The 17,811-nt window shown below is 46.1% G+C and overlaps 1 protein-coding gene across 1 annotated transcript in view; it reads left to right on the top strand.

Annotated features, from left to right (window-relative positions):
* The window catches only part of LOC109882542 (ensconsin), a 70,645-nt gene that overhangs the window by 371 nt on the left and 52,463 nt on the right, over positions 1-17,811 (top strand). The gene's annotated exons all lie outside the window — the stretch shown is intronic.

Genomic DNA, 17,811 nt, shown 5'->3' with positions numbered 1-17,811 from the left:
TCGACAACTTCTCTCGTTTAACGTGTCCATTAATTTGGGGTGTCCGTGGACCGTACGGAGGGGCTTTTGAACCCCACTATTCTCTTTTTGTCGATGAATATGTGATTGGAAGTAGCGAGAGCCGTCCGGTCACGGGGACCGGATTAACTATCAACCCATAGATCACTGAACCCGCCGGTTATTATGCAACTGTTTGTTTCAAACGGAAAACTACTACTTTTAATAATAATACTTTTTAACGAGCTGTTTGGTCGTTCTCCAGACTAATTCGGGCACTAGGGTAGATACACCTGTTGGCTGGGGATGTTACACCGCGCAGTTTGGAATGCCTGCTGCCGTAGAATTCCCGGTGTTCCCCGCTGAGTTGATATGACAGGTGTAGCGGCTGGGAACAGCCCCGGATTTTGTAACCCGCATATATCGTTAATTTTGAATCTCTATTACACAGTATCCCTGTCATGTTCGGCACACTTCTGAATTGTTCCAACCCAGACAAGGGAACTAATGTTCGCCCAGGCTATCAAATGGGTGGCTATAGATTACATAAAGGGATTATGGCTTTGTTGGGCTGTCGTGCCTTGCCTGGAAACACGACGTTGCATTCTATTCTACGTGAAATAGAAATTTGCGTTTGAATAAGGAAACTACTCTCCCGAACTCTACTAGGATATTTAAAAAAATATATAATTGTATTCAACATTCTGACTTGTTGAGGTCTTGAGAGGAACGCGTCCTGACTCAAACGCTCATTTGTGCCCGAGTTGAATTCCAGGCAGTGTAGTGACCAAATCCAAGCACTGCCTGCTGATAGGATGAAGAGGTTTAGCCTACTGTGGAAGAGATTTGGTTTCAGTGTTAGGCTATGTGTTTGCATCATGGCCTAGAATCTAGTTTTTGGCCATTTGATGTATTATGTTTTTCCCAGGAATAAGGAATATATGCCCAGCGTGGTGGTTTGATGGGGCCCAGGCCCAGCGTGGTGGTTCGATGGGGCCCAGGCCCAGCGTGGTGGTTCGATGGGGCCCAGGCCCAGCGTGGTGGTTCGATGGGGCCCTGGCCCAGAGTGGTGGTTCGATGGGGCCCTGGCCCAGAGTGGTGGTTCGATGGGGCCCTGGCCCAGAGTGGTGGTTCGATGGGGCCCAGGCCCAGAGTGGTGGTTCGATGGGGCCCAGCGTTGGCGGCTCAATGGGGGCCCAGGCCCACTAACCTATACCTCCCCAGTCCTAAACAATCTCAAATCGTTCTCTGCGTCTGGTGATGAAATAGTATGACATTTTTGTACTCCATTTTGAGATTAAACTGTGGATCCTCTCCGTCCGTCTCATTTATGTTGAAGCCTTACATTACCCATAAGCACTTTGTGATGCACCGGATGTCATTTATTTCAATGGGGATGCCCAATCGCAGCGCCCCCTTGCGGTTGAAGGCACCGTTGGCGTGGAATCGCTGCGTCCCCTTGCGGTTGAAGGCTCCGTTGGTGTGGAATCGCAGCGCCCCCTTGCGGTTGAAGGCTCCGTTGGTGTGGAATCGCAGCGCCCCCTTGCGGTTGAAGGCTCCGTTGGTGTGGAATCGCAGCGCCCCCTTGTGGTTGAAGGCTCCGTTGGCGTGGAATTGCAGCACCCCCTTGTGGTTGAAGGCTCCGTTGGCGTGGAATCGCAGCGCCCCCTTGTGGTTGAAGGCTCCGTTGGTGTGGAATCGCAGCGCCCCCTTGCGGTTGAAGGCTCCGTTGTGAGATGGACGCTGCATACTTTGACATTTTCCGAACTTTGGGTTGCGTTCATATGGAGCCAAATACCTGCCAAAAAGTTGAACGTATGTATTGTTAGAATCGTACGGAAATCCATACGTAAATGGTTAGGATTGTAAGAAAAGCCATGCATGAAACGTAACCATTTTAAATTAGATCTGTAAACGTACAAACCCTGTGTTATGACTATTAATTAGGATTTACATATTCAATTCTTAATTTGTCTCCCTTTAAATCAAATCAAATCAATCAAATTTTATTTGTCACATACACATGGTTAGCAGATGTTAATGTGAGAGTAGCGAAATGCTTGTGCTTCTAGTTCTGACAATGCAGTAATAACCAACAAGTAATCTAGCTAACAATTCCAAAACTACTACCTTATAGACACAAGTGTAAGGGGATAAAGAATATGTATATAAAGATATATGAATGAGTGATGGTACAGAGCGGCATAGGCAAGATACAGTAGATGGTCTTTACTCAGTAGTTACAGATCTTCTCTATACGTACAAACTTTTGTCACGAATGTGGCATCTGCAAAGGACAGGAAGTGAACGTAGCTAGTCAAAGTTAACTAATCACTCAACTCTAGCCCAGATGTTAGTTGCTTTGCAGCTTCCGGTTTCATTTCCAAAATAAAAGTCTAAAGCTTGTTTTCGAACGGCATTTGATAATGACGTTCTACCAGTAGATGGCGTAGTATAGGCTTGGGGCCATCAGCAAATGACTGGTGTGAGAATGATACTCTAAAGACAAAGAAGAGCCTTGTCTAGAATAACCGCCTGAGCTGTAAAATAGAAAGGAAATATGATTTAGTCTAGGCCTATTCCACTATCTAAATATACCATGCTGTTGTGTGTTTAATGGCCATCTGGTTGCGTAATACATTTTTATAGCCGTGTGGGGCTACTGTGGTGGTAATGATGTAACCTAATGAATCATACTTTTTCCCCAGTATTTGGGAGCACGGACTGTAGGCCTAACTGGCTGGCTACAATGCTCGCGTTGCAAAATAAATGTAGAAATCTATATATTATTCAATTATTGCACCCACATTGCTCTCGCGTGCGACAACGAGCGTCTGCGTTGCCAAGGGCTAAAATAGAAGTCAGTTCTATTTGTGATGCACATAGCGCTGCAAGTCCTGCCTATCCCATCTCCTCATTGGTTTATAGACGCAGGTACCCATGTGCCGTCTCCTCATTGGTTATACTCACGTGGGTGACTGAAAGACGAACGAGGTCAGTGGCGGTAATGCACCTAATTTATGAAAGTTGCCAATCGCAATATAAAGTCGCAAAGAAAAAGAATAGGTGATGACTAGAAATGATTCTGTTGACCGTTTTATGTGTGGATTAGTTGTCGGAGTAGAGGACCTTGTGTAGAGTGGTTAGGCTGTTTTTATGTTATCCAGAGCGTTGGTGACTGCAACTGTGCTGCTGGCAACACATTTATTGCACTTTTTGGCCAACGTTTACTGACACCGGCCAAATTCAACGCATGTAGACCAGACCGATCATGGAGATTTTTGTTAAGACGTAGCTAGCTAGCTTGTATACTTTAACAGTACACTTTAACTTAATGAAAATGACTTTCTGACAAAATTTGAAACGTATCATTTTTGAATGTAGCTCTTACCCGTATCCATGGATGAACGCTTCTCCCTCTCTGGCACAGATGCCATGGTTGCCCTTAGTTTGAAGATGTAATCCGGAGACAGGTGTTTTCTCCATGTCCTTAGTCATCATACTTTAATTCCACTGATTTCAAAACTCGTCGTCCAGAAAGTGGAGATAAACACTTATGCAGTTCTACTAAGCAATCCATAAAATAAAAAATAAAAAGCTGCGTTAGATTACCTACACATACTGACAAGCTCAAATAGACAGACGCGTGCTACATGGCAGACCAATCCGAACCCATCTCTCGACATGTCCAGCCCACTCATTATCTCATCCAATCATGGCTAGCGGGAAGGTTCCTGTCTTATTCTGTGGCTAAACCAACTAGGCTCTTAATTTAACATTTCATTTGTATTTACAGATGACATACAAGTTTGTTATTAAGGCACATGAAAATGTACATGTTCCAGAAGACATTTCTGGTCCCCCCCCCCCCCCCCCTAAAAAAAAGTTTGCGTTCAAATGGCTCTCCGGTAGTGACATACGCCTAGTTTCCTGAGATGAGCCACATGTGCATGACCCGATTCATATAAATCATGTCTAATTAGTTTGAATTCATATTAACCCCTCCTACTGAATGTGCTTTGGCAAGATTTTGATTTGATTTTGATGAAATACATTTTGTTTTTATTTTTTATTATACGAAAATATTTTGAGTGTCAAAGACTCTTGGTTCATCTTCTTCAAACATCTATTATTATGATTCATTATTCCTGGTAGGTACTACTGGTTCTGATTGCAGACAGAGCGGGATGGGATGGCGCAATATTGAATGAGTAATTTCTTTGTTGTTGATAAGGTGCATGCATGGGGATGTCCACGTCACCCTGAGATATGCCCCTGCTGCAGAGAGACACTTAACAGCCAAACAAGTACTATGTAGACTTTGACTGGCAAACACAGGTTGGTAGCTAATCCATTACATTAGCTACCGAAATGTCAAGTAAACTCAACTGAGGAGTACTAGAGAATGAAGACTTTTAACTTGAAAACGTGCAGCAAAGCACGGAAGATGTGGTGTTCGGTGACGGCTAAATCTACCTGTTTCTATTGGTCATGTTAAATAATACATTGGCTGTTAAGACAATTATAATATGAGTGTTGCCTCCCATTTATGTTGGTAATGAAGTTTGTTTTTGATGATAATTATTAGGTGTAGGTAGCTAGCTGCAGTGGCATCTTCAACATAGCCTAGCTTTAAGCTAGCTACAGTGGCTTCTTCAGCCTAGCTTTAAGCTAGCTACAGTGGCTTCTTCAGCCTAGCTTTAAGCTAGCTACAGTGGCTTCTTCAGCCTAGCTTTAAGCTAGCTACAGTGGCTTCTTCAGCCTAGCTTTAAGCTAGCTACAGTGGCTTCTTCAGCCTAGCTTTAAGCTAGCTACAGTGGCTTCTTCAGCCTAGCTTTAAGCTAGCTACAGTGGCTTCTTCAACCTAGCCTAGCTTTAAGCTAGCTACAGTGGCTTCTTCAACCTAGCCTAGCTTTAAGCTAGCTACAGTGGCTTCTTCAACCTAGCCTAGCTTTAAGCTAGCTACAAATCAAATCAAATCAAATCAAATTTATTTATATAGCCCTTCGTACATCAGCTGATATCTCAAAGTGCTGTACAGAAACCCAGCCTAAAACCCCAAACAGCAAGCAATGCAGGTGTAGAAGCACGGTGGCTAGGAAAAACTCCCTAGAAAGGCCAATACCTAGGAAGAAACCTAGAGAGGAACCAGGCTATGTGGGGTGGCCAGTCCTCTTTTGGCTGTGCCGGGTGGAGATTATAACAGAACATGGCCAAGATGTTCAAATGTTCATAAATGACCAGCATGGTCGAATAATAATAAGGCAGAACAGTTGAAACTGGAGCAGCAGCACAGTCAGGTGGAAGTTGAAACTGGAGCAGCAGCATGGCCAGGTGGACTGGGGACAGCAAGGAGTCATCATGTCAGGTAGTCCTGGGGCATGGTCCTAGGGCTCAGGTCAGTTGAAACTGGAACAGCAGCATGGCCAGGTGGACTGGGGACAGCAAGGAGTCATCATGTCAGGTAGTCCTGGGGCATGGTCCTAGGGCTCAGGTCCTCCGAGAGAGAGAAAGAAAGAGAGAAGGAGAGAATTAGAGAACGCACACTTAGATTCACACAGGACACCGAATAGGACAGGAGAAGTACTCCAGATATAACAAACTGACCCCAGCCCCCCGACACATAAACTACTGCAGCATAAATACTGGAGGCTGAGACAGGAGGGGTCAGGAGACACTGTGGCCCCATCCGAGGACACCCCCGGACAGGGCCAAACAGGAAGGATATAACCCCACCCACTTTGCCAAAGCACAGCCCCCACACCACTAGAGGGATATCTTCAACCACCAACTTACCATCCTGAGACAAGGCTGAGTATAGCCCACAAAGATCTCCGCCACGGCACAACCCAAGGGGGGTTGTGGCATCTTCAACCTAGCCTAGCTTTAAGCTAGCTGCAGTGGCTCCTTCAACTTAGCCTAGCCTTAAGCTAGCTGCAGTGGCATCTTGGTTGCCGTAGAGATGCGGTATTTACTAAATGACACTGATTGTCCCAAGACGGGATCTATGGTAATGACCTGAAACGTCTGAGTTTACACCAGAGAAGAAGAGGTGAAGAGAGAGGGATAACTGGTCCCTAAATCTGTTTTGTCTAGCAGGTGGTGTTTTTCTTTGGCAGATGGCATGGAGTACAGAGAGTGGATTAGCTAAAGAGCCCCATACCCAGGCTAACTGCCTTCCATTTTTGAAGGTTAACTGTTCCCCTGAGCGAGGCAGTTAACCCACTGTTCCCCTGAGCGAGGCAGTTAACCCACTGTTCCCCTGAGCGAGGCAGTTAACCCACTGTTCTCGGGCACCAACGATGTGGATGTCGATTATGGTAGGCCCACACAGTTGTTGTACAACCTACTAGGTACCCCCCTTTCCCCTATAAGCAGCGTTTACCGGTGTGAACTACAATCCAGACGCCCTATTTTACTGAGATTATTACGGAGCAAATAGTGAGATTATTACGGACCAAAGAGCGAGATTATTACGGACCAAAGAGCGAGATTATTACGGACCAAAGAGCGAGATTATTACGGACCAAAGAGCGAGATTATTACGGACCAAAGAGCGAGATTATTACGGACCAAAGAGCGAGATTATTACGGACCAAAGAGCGAGATTATTACGGACCAAAGAGCGAGATTATTTTTATTTGTCAAACGGCAGCCAAGCGTCTCTGATCATGTCACCAGAATAAGACCGTCGATATTTATCACTGTGCACTTTCACCACCCTGTGAAGTTCAGCATTCATTGATTTAACCTGTAGCCTAATAAACTGCATGCTCTCCTGAGTCATAGTAGGAGGAACACGTCATCACATGACTCCAGGTTTACTTCCTATAGGATGGTTTTATATCAATATTTGCACGTAAAGGTTTCCAGCACCATTTCTCTCATTTTACTGACACAAAAAGATCCACCTTGTCTAGCCCCCCCCCCCCCCCCCCCCCAGATGGGGTGTCACCTTGTCTAGCCCCCCCCAGGTGGAGTGTCACCTTGTCTAGCCCCCCCCAGGTGGAGTGTCACTGTCTTTTATTAAAATGGTTTGTCACTTATATGAAAGATAGGTTCCATATGTTTCTAAAACAGAACTGCGTTAATGTCCAGGAGGAGCGCTGGGGCTCTTAACAAAGGTCTCTTGGCCAGAAGATCACTTCCTGAATAGAGGCTTAACGTCTGTGGTCTGAATGGGCTTGGTATGTGAGCAGGGTTCACGTGTCAGTACAGGGTTACATTGTTTTCTGCATGGGGACAAAGATCAGATTGAACTGTGTGTGTGGTTGGGGCCTGTGGGTGAGGTGAGAGTTGAATGGGATAGACAAAATAAAAGGGGTGTGTACAGGACAGGTTTAGAAGCAGGGTTAAAACTCCTCTACAAATCTGCTCTGCTCTGCTCTCCTGGCCTGCTCTGCTCTGCTCTCGTGGCTTGCTCTGCTCTGCTCTGCTCTGCTCTCGTGGCCTGCTCTGCTCTGCTCTGCTCTCGTGGCCTGCTCTGCTCTGCTATGCTCTGCTCTCGTGGCCTGCTCTGCTCTGCTATGCTCTGCTCTCCTGGCCTGCTCTGCTCTGCTATGCTCTGCTCTCCTGGCCTGCTCTGCTCTGCTATGCTCTGCTCTCCTGGCCTGCTCTGCTATGCTCTGCTCTCGTGGCCTGCTCTGCTCTGCTCTCCTGGCCTGCTCTGCTCTGCTCTCCTGGCCTGCTCTGCTATGCTCTCGTGGGCTGCCACTATCACCAATATCACCTGCCACTACTATTGCAGACTGCCTCTCTCTCTGTCTCTCTGTCTCTCTGTCTCTGTCTCTGTCTCTCTGTCTCTCTGTCTCTCTGTCTCTGTCTCTGTCTCTGTCTCTGTCTCTCTCTCTCTCTCTCTCTCTCTCTCAATTCAAGGGCTTTATTGGCATGGGAAACGTGTTAACATTGCCAAAGCAAGTGAGGTAGATAATATATAAAGTGAAATAAACAATAAAAATTAACAGTAAAAATTAGACATACAGAAGTTTCAAAACAATAAAGACATTACAAATGTCATATTATATATACAGTGCCTTGCGAAAGTATTCGGCCCCCTTGAACTTTGCGACCTTTTGCCACATTTCAGGCTTCAAACATAAAGATATAAAACTATTTTTTTGTGAAGAATCAACAACAAGTGGGACACAATCATGAAGTGGAACGACATTTATTGGATATTTCAAACTTTTTTAACAAATCAAAAACTGAAGAATTGGGCGTGCAGAATTATTCAGCCCCCTTAAGTTAATACTTTGTAGCGCCACCTTTTGCTGCGATTACAGCTGTAAGTCGCTTGGGGTATGTCTCTATCAGTTTTGCACATCGAGAGACTGAAATTTTGTCCCATTCCTCCTTGCAAAACAGCTCGAGCTCAGTAAGGTTGGATGGAGAGCATTTGTGAACAGCAGTTTTCAGTTCTTTCCACAGATTCTCGATTGGATTCAGGTCTGGACTTTGACTTGGCCATTCTAACACCTGGATATGTTTATTTTTGAACCATTCCATTGTAGATTTTGCTTTATGTTTTGGATCATTGTCTTGTTGGAAGACAAATCTCCGTCCCAGTCTCAGGTCTTTTGCAGACTCCATCAGGTTTTCTTCCAGAATGGTCCTGTATTTGGCTCCATCCATCTTCCCATCAATTTTAACCATCTTCCCTGTCCCTGCTGAAGAAAAGCAGGCCCAAACCATGATGCTGCCACCACCATGTTTGACAGTGGGGATGGTGTGTTCAGGGTGATGGGCTGTGTTGCTTTTACGCCAAACATAACGTTTTGCATTGTTGCCAAAAAGTAAAATTTTGGTTTCATCTGACCAGAGCACCTTCACGCCCAATTTTTCAGTTTTTGATTTGTTAAAAAAGTTTGAAATATCCAATAAATGTTGTTCCACTTCATGATTGTGTCCCACTTGTTGATTCTTCACAAAAAAATACAGTTTTATATCTTTATGTTTGAAGCCTGAAATGTGGCAAAAGGTCGCAATGTTCAAGGGGGCCGAATACTTTCGCAAGGCACTGTGTATATATATATCAGTGTTGTGTACTTGAACCATTTGTACATTGTTACAAGGGAAAATAAATAAGCATAAATATGGGTTGTATTTACAATGGTGTTTGTTCTTCACTGGTTGCCCTTTTCTCACGGCAACAGGTCACATCTTGCTGCTGTGATGGCACACTGTGGAATTTCACCCAGTAGATATGGGAGTTTATCAAAATTGGATTTATTTTCGAATTCTTTGTGGATCTGTGTAATCTGAGGGAAATATGTCTCTCTAATATGGTCATACATTGGGCAGGAGGTTAGGAAGTGCAGCTCAGTTTCCACCTCATTTTGTGGGCAGTGAGCACAGCCTGTCTTCTCTTGAGAGCCATGTCTGCCTACGGCGGCCTTTCTCAATAGCAAGGCTATGCTCACTGAGTCTGTACATAGTCAAAGCTTTCCTTAATTTTGGGTCAGTCACAGTGGTCAGGTATTCTGCCACTGTGTACTCTCTGTTTAGGGCCAAATAGCATTCTAGTTTGCTCTGTTTTTTTTGTTAATTCTTTCCAATGTGTCAAGTAATTATCTTTTTGTTTTCTCATGATTTGGTTGGGTCTAATTGTGCTGCTGTCCTGGGGCTCTGTGTGGTGTGTTTGTGTTTGTGAACAGAGCCCCAGGACCAGCTTGCTTAGGGGACTCTTCTCCAGGTTCATCTCTCTGTAGGTGATGGCTTTGTTATGGAAGGTTTGGGAATTGCTTCCTTTTAGGTGGTTATAGAATTTAACGGCTCTTTCTGGATTTTGATAATTAGTGGGTATCGGCCTAATGCTGCTCTGCATGCATTATTTGGTGTTTTACGTTGTACACTGTGGATATTTTTGCAGAATTCTGCGTGCAGAGTCTCAATTTGGTGTTTGTCTCTCTCTCTCTCTCTCTCGCTCTCATATCGCCTGCCACTACTGTTGCAGACTGCCTCTCTCTCTCTCTCATATCGCCTGCCACTACTGTTGCAGACTGCCTCTCTCTCTCTCTCTCTCTCTCTCATTTCACCTGCCACTGCTGTTGCAGACTGCCTCTCTCGCTCTCGCTCTACCTACCTGACACACTCGGAGGAGAAGAGCTGAGATGTGCCTCCGACAGAGTAGGTTAGCCTGCAGCTAGCTAGCATTGTCTGTTAGCCTTTAGCCTGGCAGGACTTCAGTTGTGGTGGTGTGGGGGGACTTTATCTACACACCTCCAGCAGCTGGCGGAGGGGTGTGGTTTCCTGCCCCGCTCCCAGGCCAGACTGGGTGCTGGGACAGAGGGATGCCAGGGGGCTGTGTAAGGGGACCGGTGCGCAAGGAAAAGCTGAGGAAGGGGGGCAGCCGGTCTGTCATCCCTGCCCTCTTTACCATCAACGAGGAAGAGGAAGGACAGAAAGGAATAGGAGCACAGAGGAGGAAAAGAGGTATGTTGAGGGGATGGAGGGGAGGGGATATGGATAGAGGGGACGGCTGGTGTGTTCAGGGGTCACTGGTGGGGTATCAACAGGAAAATAGAAGACTGGTGTGTGTCAGGGTTTCTGACATTTGACAGGCAGCATTTTAAATGACTGAAAAACCACCAGACCCATATGCATTGGGTGCTCAACCCGGCTAGGGCCCCCACCCCCGGTGACGGCGACCCGGCTAGGGCCCCCACCCCGGTGACGGAAACCCGGCTAGGGCGCCCACCCCCGGTGACGGAAACCCGGCTAGGGCCCCCACCCCCGGTGACGGAAACCCGGCTAGGGCCCCCACCCCCGGTGATGGAGACCCGGCTAGGGCCCCCACCCCCGGTGACTGAAACCCGGCTAGGGCCCCCACCCCCGGTGACGGAAACCCGGCTAGGGCGCCCACCCCCGGTGACGGAAACCCGGCTAGGGCGCCCACCCCCGGTGACGGAAACCCGGCTAGGGCGCCCACCCCCGGTGACGGAGACCCGGCTAGGGCGCCTACCTCCGGTGACGGCGATCCGGCTAGGGCGCCTACCCCCGGTGACGGAGACCCGGCTAGGGCCCCCACCCCCGGTGACGGAGACCCGGCTAGGGCCCCTACCCCCGGTGACGGCGACCCGGCTAGGGCGCCTACCCCCGGTGACGGAGACCACATTTACATTCTGGTAATTCATCTTAACAGAACATGCAACTCCAGGATGCAACAGTAATGTTTTTACTCAATTCTGAACTTTGAAGATGTTCGAATAATTGTCCACATTTGACTTTTCCTCTGCCAACAAGACGAGTAGTAAACAGCATCATCACTAGCCTATGTCAGTCTACTATCCCCAATAGAATAGATCAACCTTTCTACTATTGGTCAGCTTGTTGAGAAGGACATAGCCTATTCCAATTAGACTCTGGGACAGTTGTGGGACGATAGATCCCAAATTCATACAACCAGTAAGCCTAGGCTACATATAATAAATAAAATGGAACAGATCAGAACATTTTAGCATAACATGTGAATAAACAATTTCTTCACATTATAAAGCACAGCAATGTCCACAAGGCAGTAGGGCACCGCGTCAATGTTTGTTCCGTAATGCAATTAGCTTGGATAAATAACACTGTTGTCTGTACATTGTCTGTTTCATTTGACAGAGATGAAAATGTCTCTTTAGGAATGTAGAATGAGTGTGTATTACAAGAGGTCCAGGGGGGGGGGGGGGGGGGCTTTCAGACATATTGAATGCAATAAAGTTAACATTTTGGGGGGCTCTAAATATTTAACCTCCTATTTGTTTGATATACACCAGTACTGATAGATTCTGTCTGATAGATGTTCGGCTCAAACACAGGCTCTGTATGCTGTGTGCTTGTGACAAATAAGATGCGTAAAGATTATCGGAAAATACGCACGCCGATTTTAATTCCACTTAATAATGAAAATGAACCTAGAGAACCTAAACATGGCCGGTCAAATATATTTCGGGGGGGGGGGGCAGTAACTGCAATCTAAGCAGTTTTATGTTAGTCAGTACTCTGCAGGTGACAACCCCTGTGACAAGCTGGAGATGTGTTCTCCAGTAACTGGCACAGCTGAGTGTGAGAGTCTGGTGTAATGCTGAGGAGATGACACCAGGGGGTGTCTGTGGTGTGATGCTGAGGAGATGACACCAGGGGGTGTCTGTGGTGTGATGCTGAGGAGATGACACCAGGGGGTGTCTGTGGTGTGATGCTGAGGAGATGACACCGGGGGGTGTCTGTGGTGTGATGCTGAGGAGATGACACCGGGGGGTGTCTGTGGTGTGATGCTGGAGAGATGACACCAGGGGGTGTGTGTGGTGTAATGCAGAGGAGATGACACCAGGGGGTGTGTGTGGTGTAATGCAGAGGAGATGACACCAGGGGGGGTGTGTGGTGTAATGCAGAGGAGATGACACCAGGGGGTGTGTGTGGTGTAATGCAGAGGAGATGACACCAGGGGGTGTGTGTGGTGTAATGCAGAGGAGATGACACCAGGGGGTGTGTGTGGTGTAATGCAGAGGAGATGACACCAGGGGGGGTGTGTGGTGTGATGCAGAGGAGATGACACCAGGGGGTGTCTGTGGTATGATGCAGAGGAGATGACACCAGGGGTTGTGTGCCAGGCTGTATCTGGGGCAGAGAAAGGTGTACTGTGGAGAGAGGGAAGGGAGGATATATTCCATCAGTCACCAGAGTCCTGTTCTTTCAGCCAGTCTGTCACAACAACTTCCCCCTATCAACAGGCTAGTGATGATACTGGGACTGTGTTTAGTGGTGGTAGTAGAGGTGACTATGTAGTATTGCAGTAGAACGTTGCGTGGCTTGTGTGTGTGGTTCCTGTTTGTTCTTGGGGAGTGACTGCCGTGTATGTGACTAGGTGTGTGCTGACACCAGCGCAGCAGGGGCGAGTCACCAATCAATCAATCAAATGTATTTATAAAGCCCTTTTTACATCAGCTGATATCTCAAAGTGCTGTACAGAAACCCAGCCTAAAACCCCAAACAGCAAGCAATGCAGGTGTAGAAGCACAGTGGCTAGGAAAAACTCCCTAGAAAGGCCAAAACCTAGGAAGAAACCTAGAGAGGAACCAGGCTTATGAGGGGTGGCCAGTCCTCTTCTGGCTGTGCCGGGTGGAGATTATAACAGAACATGGCCAAGATGTTCAAATGTTCATAAATGACCAGCATGGTCAAATAATAATAATCACAGTAGTTGTAGAGGGTGCAACAAGTCAGCACCTCAGGAGTAAATGTCAGTTGGCTTTTCATAGCCGATCATTCAGAGTATCTCTACCACTCCTGCTGTCTCTAGAGAGTTGAAAACAGCAGGTCTGGGACAGGGATCACGTCCGGTGAACAGGTCAGGGTTCCATATCCACAGGCAGAACAGTTGAAACTGGAGCAGCAGCACGACCAGGTGGACTGAGGACAGCAAGGAGTTTTCATGCCAGGTAGTCCTGAGGCATGGTCCTAGGGCTCAGGTCCTCCTCCTCCTCCGAGAGAGAATTAGAGAGAGCATAAATTCACACAGGACACCAGATCAGACAGGAGAAATACTCCAGATATAACAGACTGACCCTAGCCCCCCGACACAAACTACTGCAGCATAAATACTGGAGGCTGAGACAGGAGGGGTCAGGAGACACTGTGGCCCCATCCGATGACACCTCCGGACAGGGCCAAACAGGAAGGATATAACCCCACCCACTTTGCCAAAGCACAGCCCCCACACCACTAGAGGGATATCTTCAACCACCAATTTACCATCCTGAGACAAGGCCGAGTATAGCCCACAAAGATCTCCGCCACGGCATGAGGGGGGTGCCAACCTGGACAGAAAGACCACATCAGTGACTCAACCCACTCAGATGACGCACCCCTTCCAGGGACGGTATGAGAGAGCCCCAGTAAGCCAGTGACTCAGCCCTGTAATAGGGTTAGAGGCAGAGAATCCCAGTGGAAAGAGGGGAACCGGCCAGGCAGAGACAGCAAGGGTGGTTCGTCACGCCAGTGTCTTATGGTGCTATATATGAGGTCTACTGTGTTATGGTGCTATATATGAGGTCTACTGTGTTATGGTGCTATATATGAGGTCTACTGTGTTATGGTGCTATATATGAGGTCTACTGTGTTATGGTGCTATATATGAGGTCTACTGTGTTGTGGTTGTATATATATGAGGTCTACTGTGTTATGGTGCTATATATGAGGTCTACTGTGTTATGGTGCTATATATGAGGTCTACTGTTATATGAGGTCTAATGTGTTGTGGTTGTATATATATGAGGTCTACTGTGTTGTGGTGCTATATATGAGGTCTACTGTTATATGAGGTCTACTGTGTTATGGTGCTATATATGAGGTCTACTGTTATATGAGGTCTGTGTTATGGTGCTATATATGAGGTCTACTGTTATATGAGGTCTACTGTGTTATGGTGCTATATATGAGGTCTACTGTGTTATGGTGCTATATATGAGGTCTACTGTGTTGTGGTTGTATATATATGAGGTCTACTGTGTTATGGTGCTATATATGAGGTCTACTGTGTTATGGTGCTATATATGAGGTCTACTGTTATATGAGGTCTAATGTGTTGTGGTTGTATATATATGAGGTCTACTGTGTTGTGGTGCTATATATGAGGTCTACTGTTATATGAGGTCTACTGTGTTATGGTGCTATATATGAGGTCTACTGTTATATGAGGTCTGTGTTATGGTGCTATATATGAGGTCTACTGTTATATGAGGTCTACTGTGTTATGGTGCTATATATGAGGTCTACTGTGTTATGGTGCTATATATGAGGTCTACTGTGTTATGGTGCTATATATGAGGTCTACTGTGTTGTGGTTGTATATATATGAGGTCTACTGTGTTATGGTGCTATATATGAGGTCTACTGTGTTGTGGTTGTATATATATGAGGTCTACTGTGTTATGGTGCTATATATGAGGTCTACTGTTGTGGTTGTATATATATGAGGTCTACTGTGTTATGGTGCTATATATGAGGTCTACTGTGTTGTGGTTGTATATATATGAGGTCTACTGTGTTATGGTGCTATATATGAGGTCTACTGTGTTATGGTGCTATATATGAGGTCTACTGTGTTATGGTGCTATATATGAGGTCTACTGTGTTATGGTGCTATATATGAGGTCGACTGTGTTATGGTGCTATATATGAGGTCTACTGTGTTATGGTGCTATATATGAGGTCGACTGTGTTATGGTGCTATATATGAGGTCTACTGTGTTATGGGGATGTTTCTTGTAGTCCACGATCACACACTTTGTCTTGCCTCAGTTGTGGGAGTGGTTGTCGACTACCTCCCTATGACCTGATCACTGACAATGAGACAGACTGCTAACGACCTGAGGGTGATTAATCTTAATGATGCTGTTGGAGTTGTGCATTGCCCCACAGGCTTATGTGGTGTAGGACAGAAGGGGACAAAGCACGCACCCCTGAGGGGCCCCCGTGTTGAGGGTCAGGGTGGCGTGTGTGTTGTTTCCTACCCTCACCACCTGGGGGTGGCCTGTCAGGAAGTCCAGGATCCAGTGGCAGGGTGAGGTGTTTAGTCCTAGGATCCTTATCTTAGTGATGAGTTTTGAGGGCACTGCGGTGTTGAACGCTGAGCTGTAGTCAATGAACAGCATTCTCACATAAGTGTTCCTTTTGTCCAGGTGGGAAAAGGCAGCGTGGAGTGCAATAGAGATTGCATCATCTGTGAATCTGTTTGGGCGGTATGCAAATTGGAGTGGGTCTAGGGTTTCTGGGATAAATGGTGTTGATGTGAGCCATGACCAGCCTTTCAAAGCACTTCATAGCTACAGACGTGAGTGCTACGGGTCGGTAGTTATTTAGGCAGGTTACCTTAGTGTTCTTGGGCACAGGGACTAGGGTGGTCTGCTTGAAACATGCTGGTAGTATAGACTGTAGTACAGACTGGGTCAGGGACCGGTTGAGAATGTCAGTGTAGACAGTTGCCAGCTGGTCAGGTCATGCTCTGATTACACGTCCTGGAAATCTGTCTGGCCCTGTGAATGTTAACCTGTTTGATGGCTCGCCAGCGATCGTAGCGGGATTATGACGTGGTCCACGATGAGCAGTACAGCCACAGTACACCCACTGCTGCCGACTCACTGTACTGATCTCCTGAAGCTATTTTGTTGATAGGAAATTATGGCAGAAATATTATGTACAAACAAAGGTGCAGAATTGGTCTATCCTTCTCTGCAGTGCAATCTTTTCTGCACCTGTTTCCACATTGTCGCCTTAAAACCATTTATTTATCGTTTTTACCATTTTAGGGTGACCTACCAGGGAAAGTAAACTTAGCAACATGTATTAATATATATTTGTCTTCTACTGTATATTAGCTGACCATCTTGCTCCAATCCCCAGTGGATAAACCTCTCCCTGAAGTGGTGGGGGTTTGCTTAGATTAGTTTGTACTGCAAGTCTCCTGGAAACACAGACTGATCATGAGGATGTGAGACATAAAGACTGATCATGAGGATGTGAGACATAAAGACTGATCATGAGGATGTGAGACATAAAGACTGATCATGAGGATGTGAGACATAAAGACTGATCATGAGGATGTGTGAGACATAAAGACTGATCATGAGGATGTGTGAGACATAAAGACTGATCATGAGGATGTGTGAGACATAAAGACTGATCATGAGGATGTGTGAGACATAAAGACTGATCATGAGGATGTGTGAGACATAAAGACTGATCACGAGGATGTGAAAGACAGACTGATCACGAGGATGTGAAAGACAGACTGATCACGAGGATGTGAAAGACAGACTGATCACGAGGATGTGAAAGACAGACTGATCACGAGGATGTGAAAGACAGACTGATCACGAGGATGTGAAAGACAGACTGATCACGAGGATGTGAAAGACAGACTGATCACGAGGATGTGAAAGACAGACTGATCACGAGGATGTGAAAGACAGACTGATCACGAGGATGTGATAGACAGACTGATCACGAGGATGTGATAGACAGACTGATCACGAGGATGTGATAGACAGACTGATCACGAGGATGTGATAGACAGACTGATCACGAGGATGTGAGACAAAGACTGATCACGAGGATGTGAGACAAAGACTGATCACGAGGATGTGAAAGACGGACTGATCACGAGGATGTGAAAGACGGACTGATCACGAGGATGTGAAAGACGGACTGATCACGAGGATGTGAAAGACGGACTGATCACGAGGATGTGATAGTTAGCACCGGTGCTCCCAACATTAAAAGGTTCATTCCATTTAGGAGCATCAGGGGAAAAGAGAGACAGCTGATGTCAATTCAAGTTACCTTTTGAAGCACATACTTAAAACTGTTTATTATAAAATATTCATTGTTTATATGAGCACCTGACATGGTAATGAGTCATTAGTGGAACATTAGGTTTCTACATTGTGCATAAAGGAAAATGTTCCTATTGAGAACATTGTACACTGTCTCTTTAAAAACATCAGGTTGGTGACGATGACATTCATTGCTATGATCAAAGACAGTACAGTATGTCTGGTTTATAAACTCTGTAAACAGACAGTACAGTATGTCTGGTTTATAAACTCGGTGATCAGACAGTACAGTATGTCTGGTTTATAAACTCTGTGATCAGACAGTACAGTATGTCTGGTTTATAAACTCTGTGATCAGACAGTATGTCTGGTTTATAAACTCTGTGATCAGACAGTACAGTATGTCTGGTTTATAAATTCTGTGATCAGACAGTATGGTATGTACTGAACACAGCTACAGTAATGTAGTGATATCTACCACAACCCTTTACAGAACACA

This window comes from Oncorhynchus kisutch, linkage group LG12 (assembly GCF_002021735.2).
Source record: "Oncorhynchus kisutch isolate 150728-3 linkage group LG12, Okis_V2, whole genome shotgun sequence".
In the NCBI taxonomy this organism is placed as follows: Eukaryota; Metazoa; Chordata; class Actinopteri; order Salmoniformes; family Salmonidae; genus Oncorhynchus; species Oncorhynchus kisutch.
This window is presented reverse-complemented; position numbering and strand designations above follow the sequence as displayed.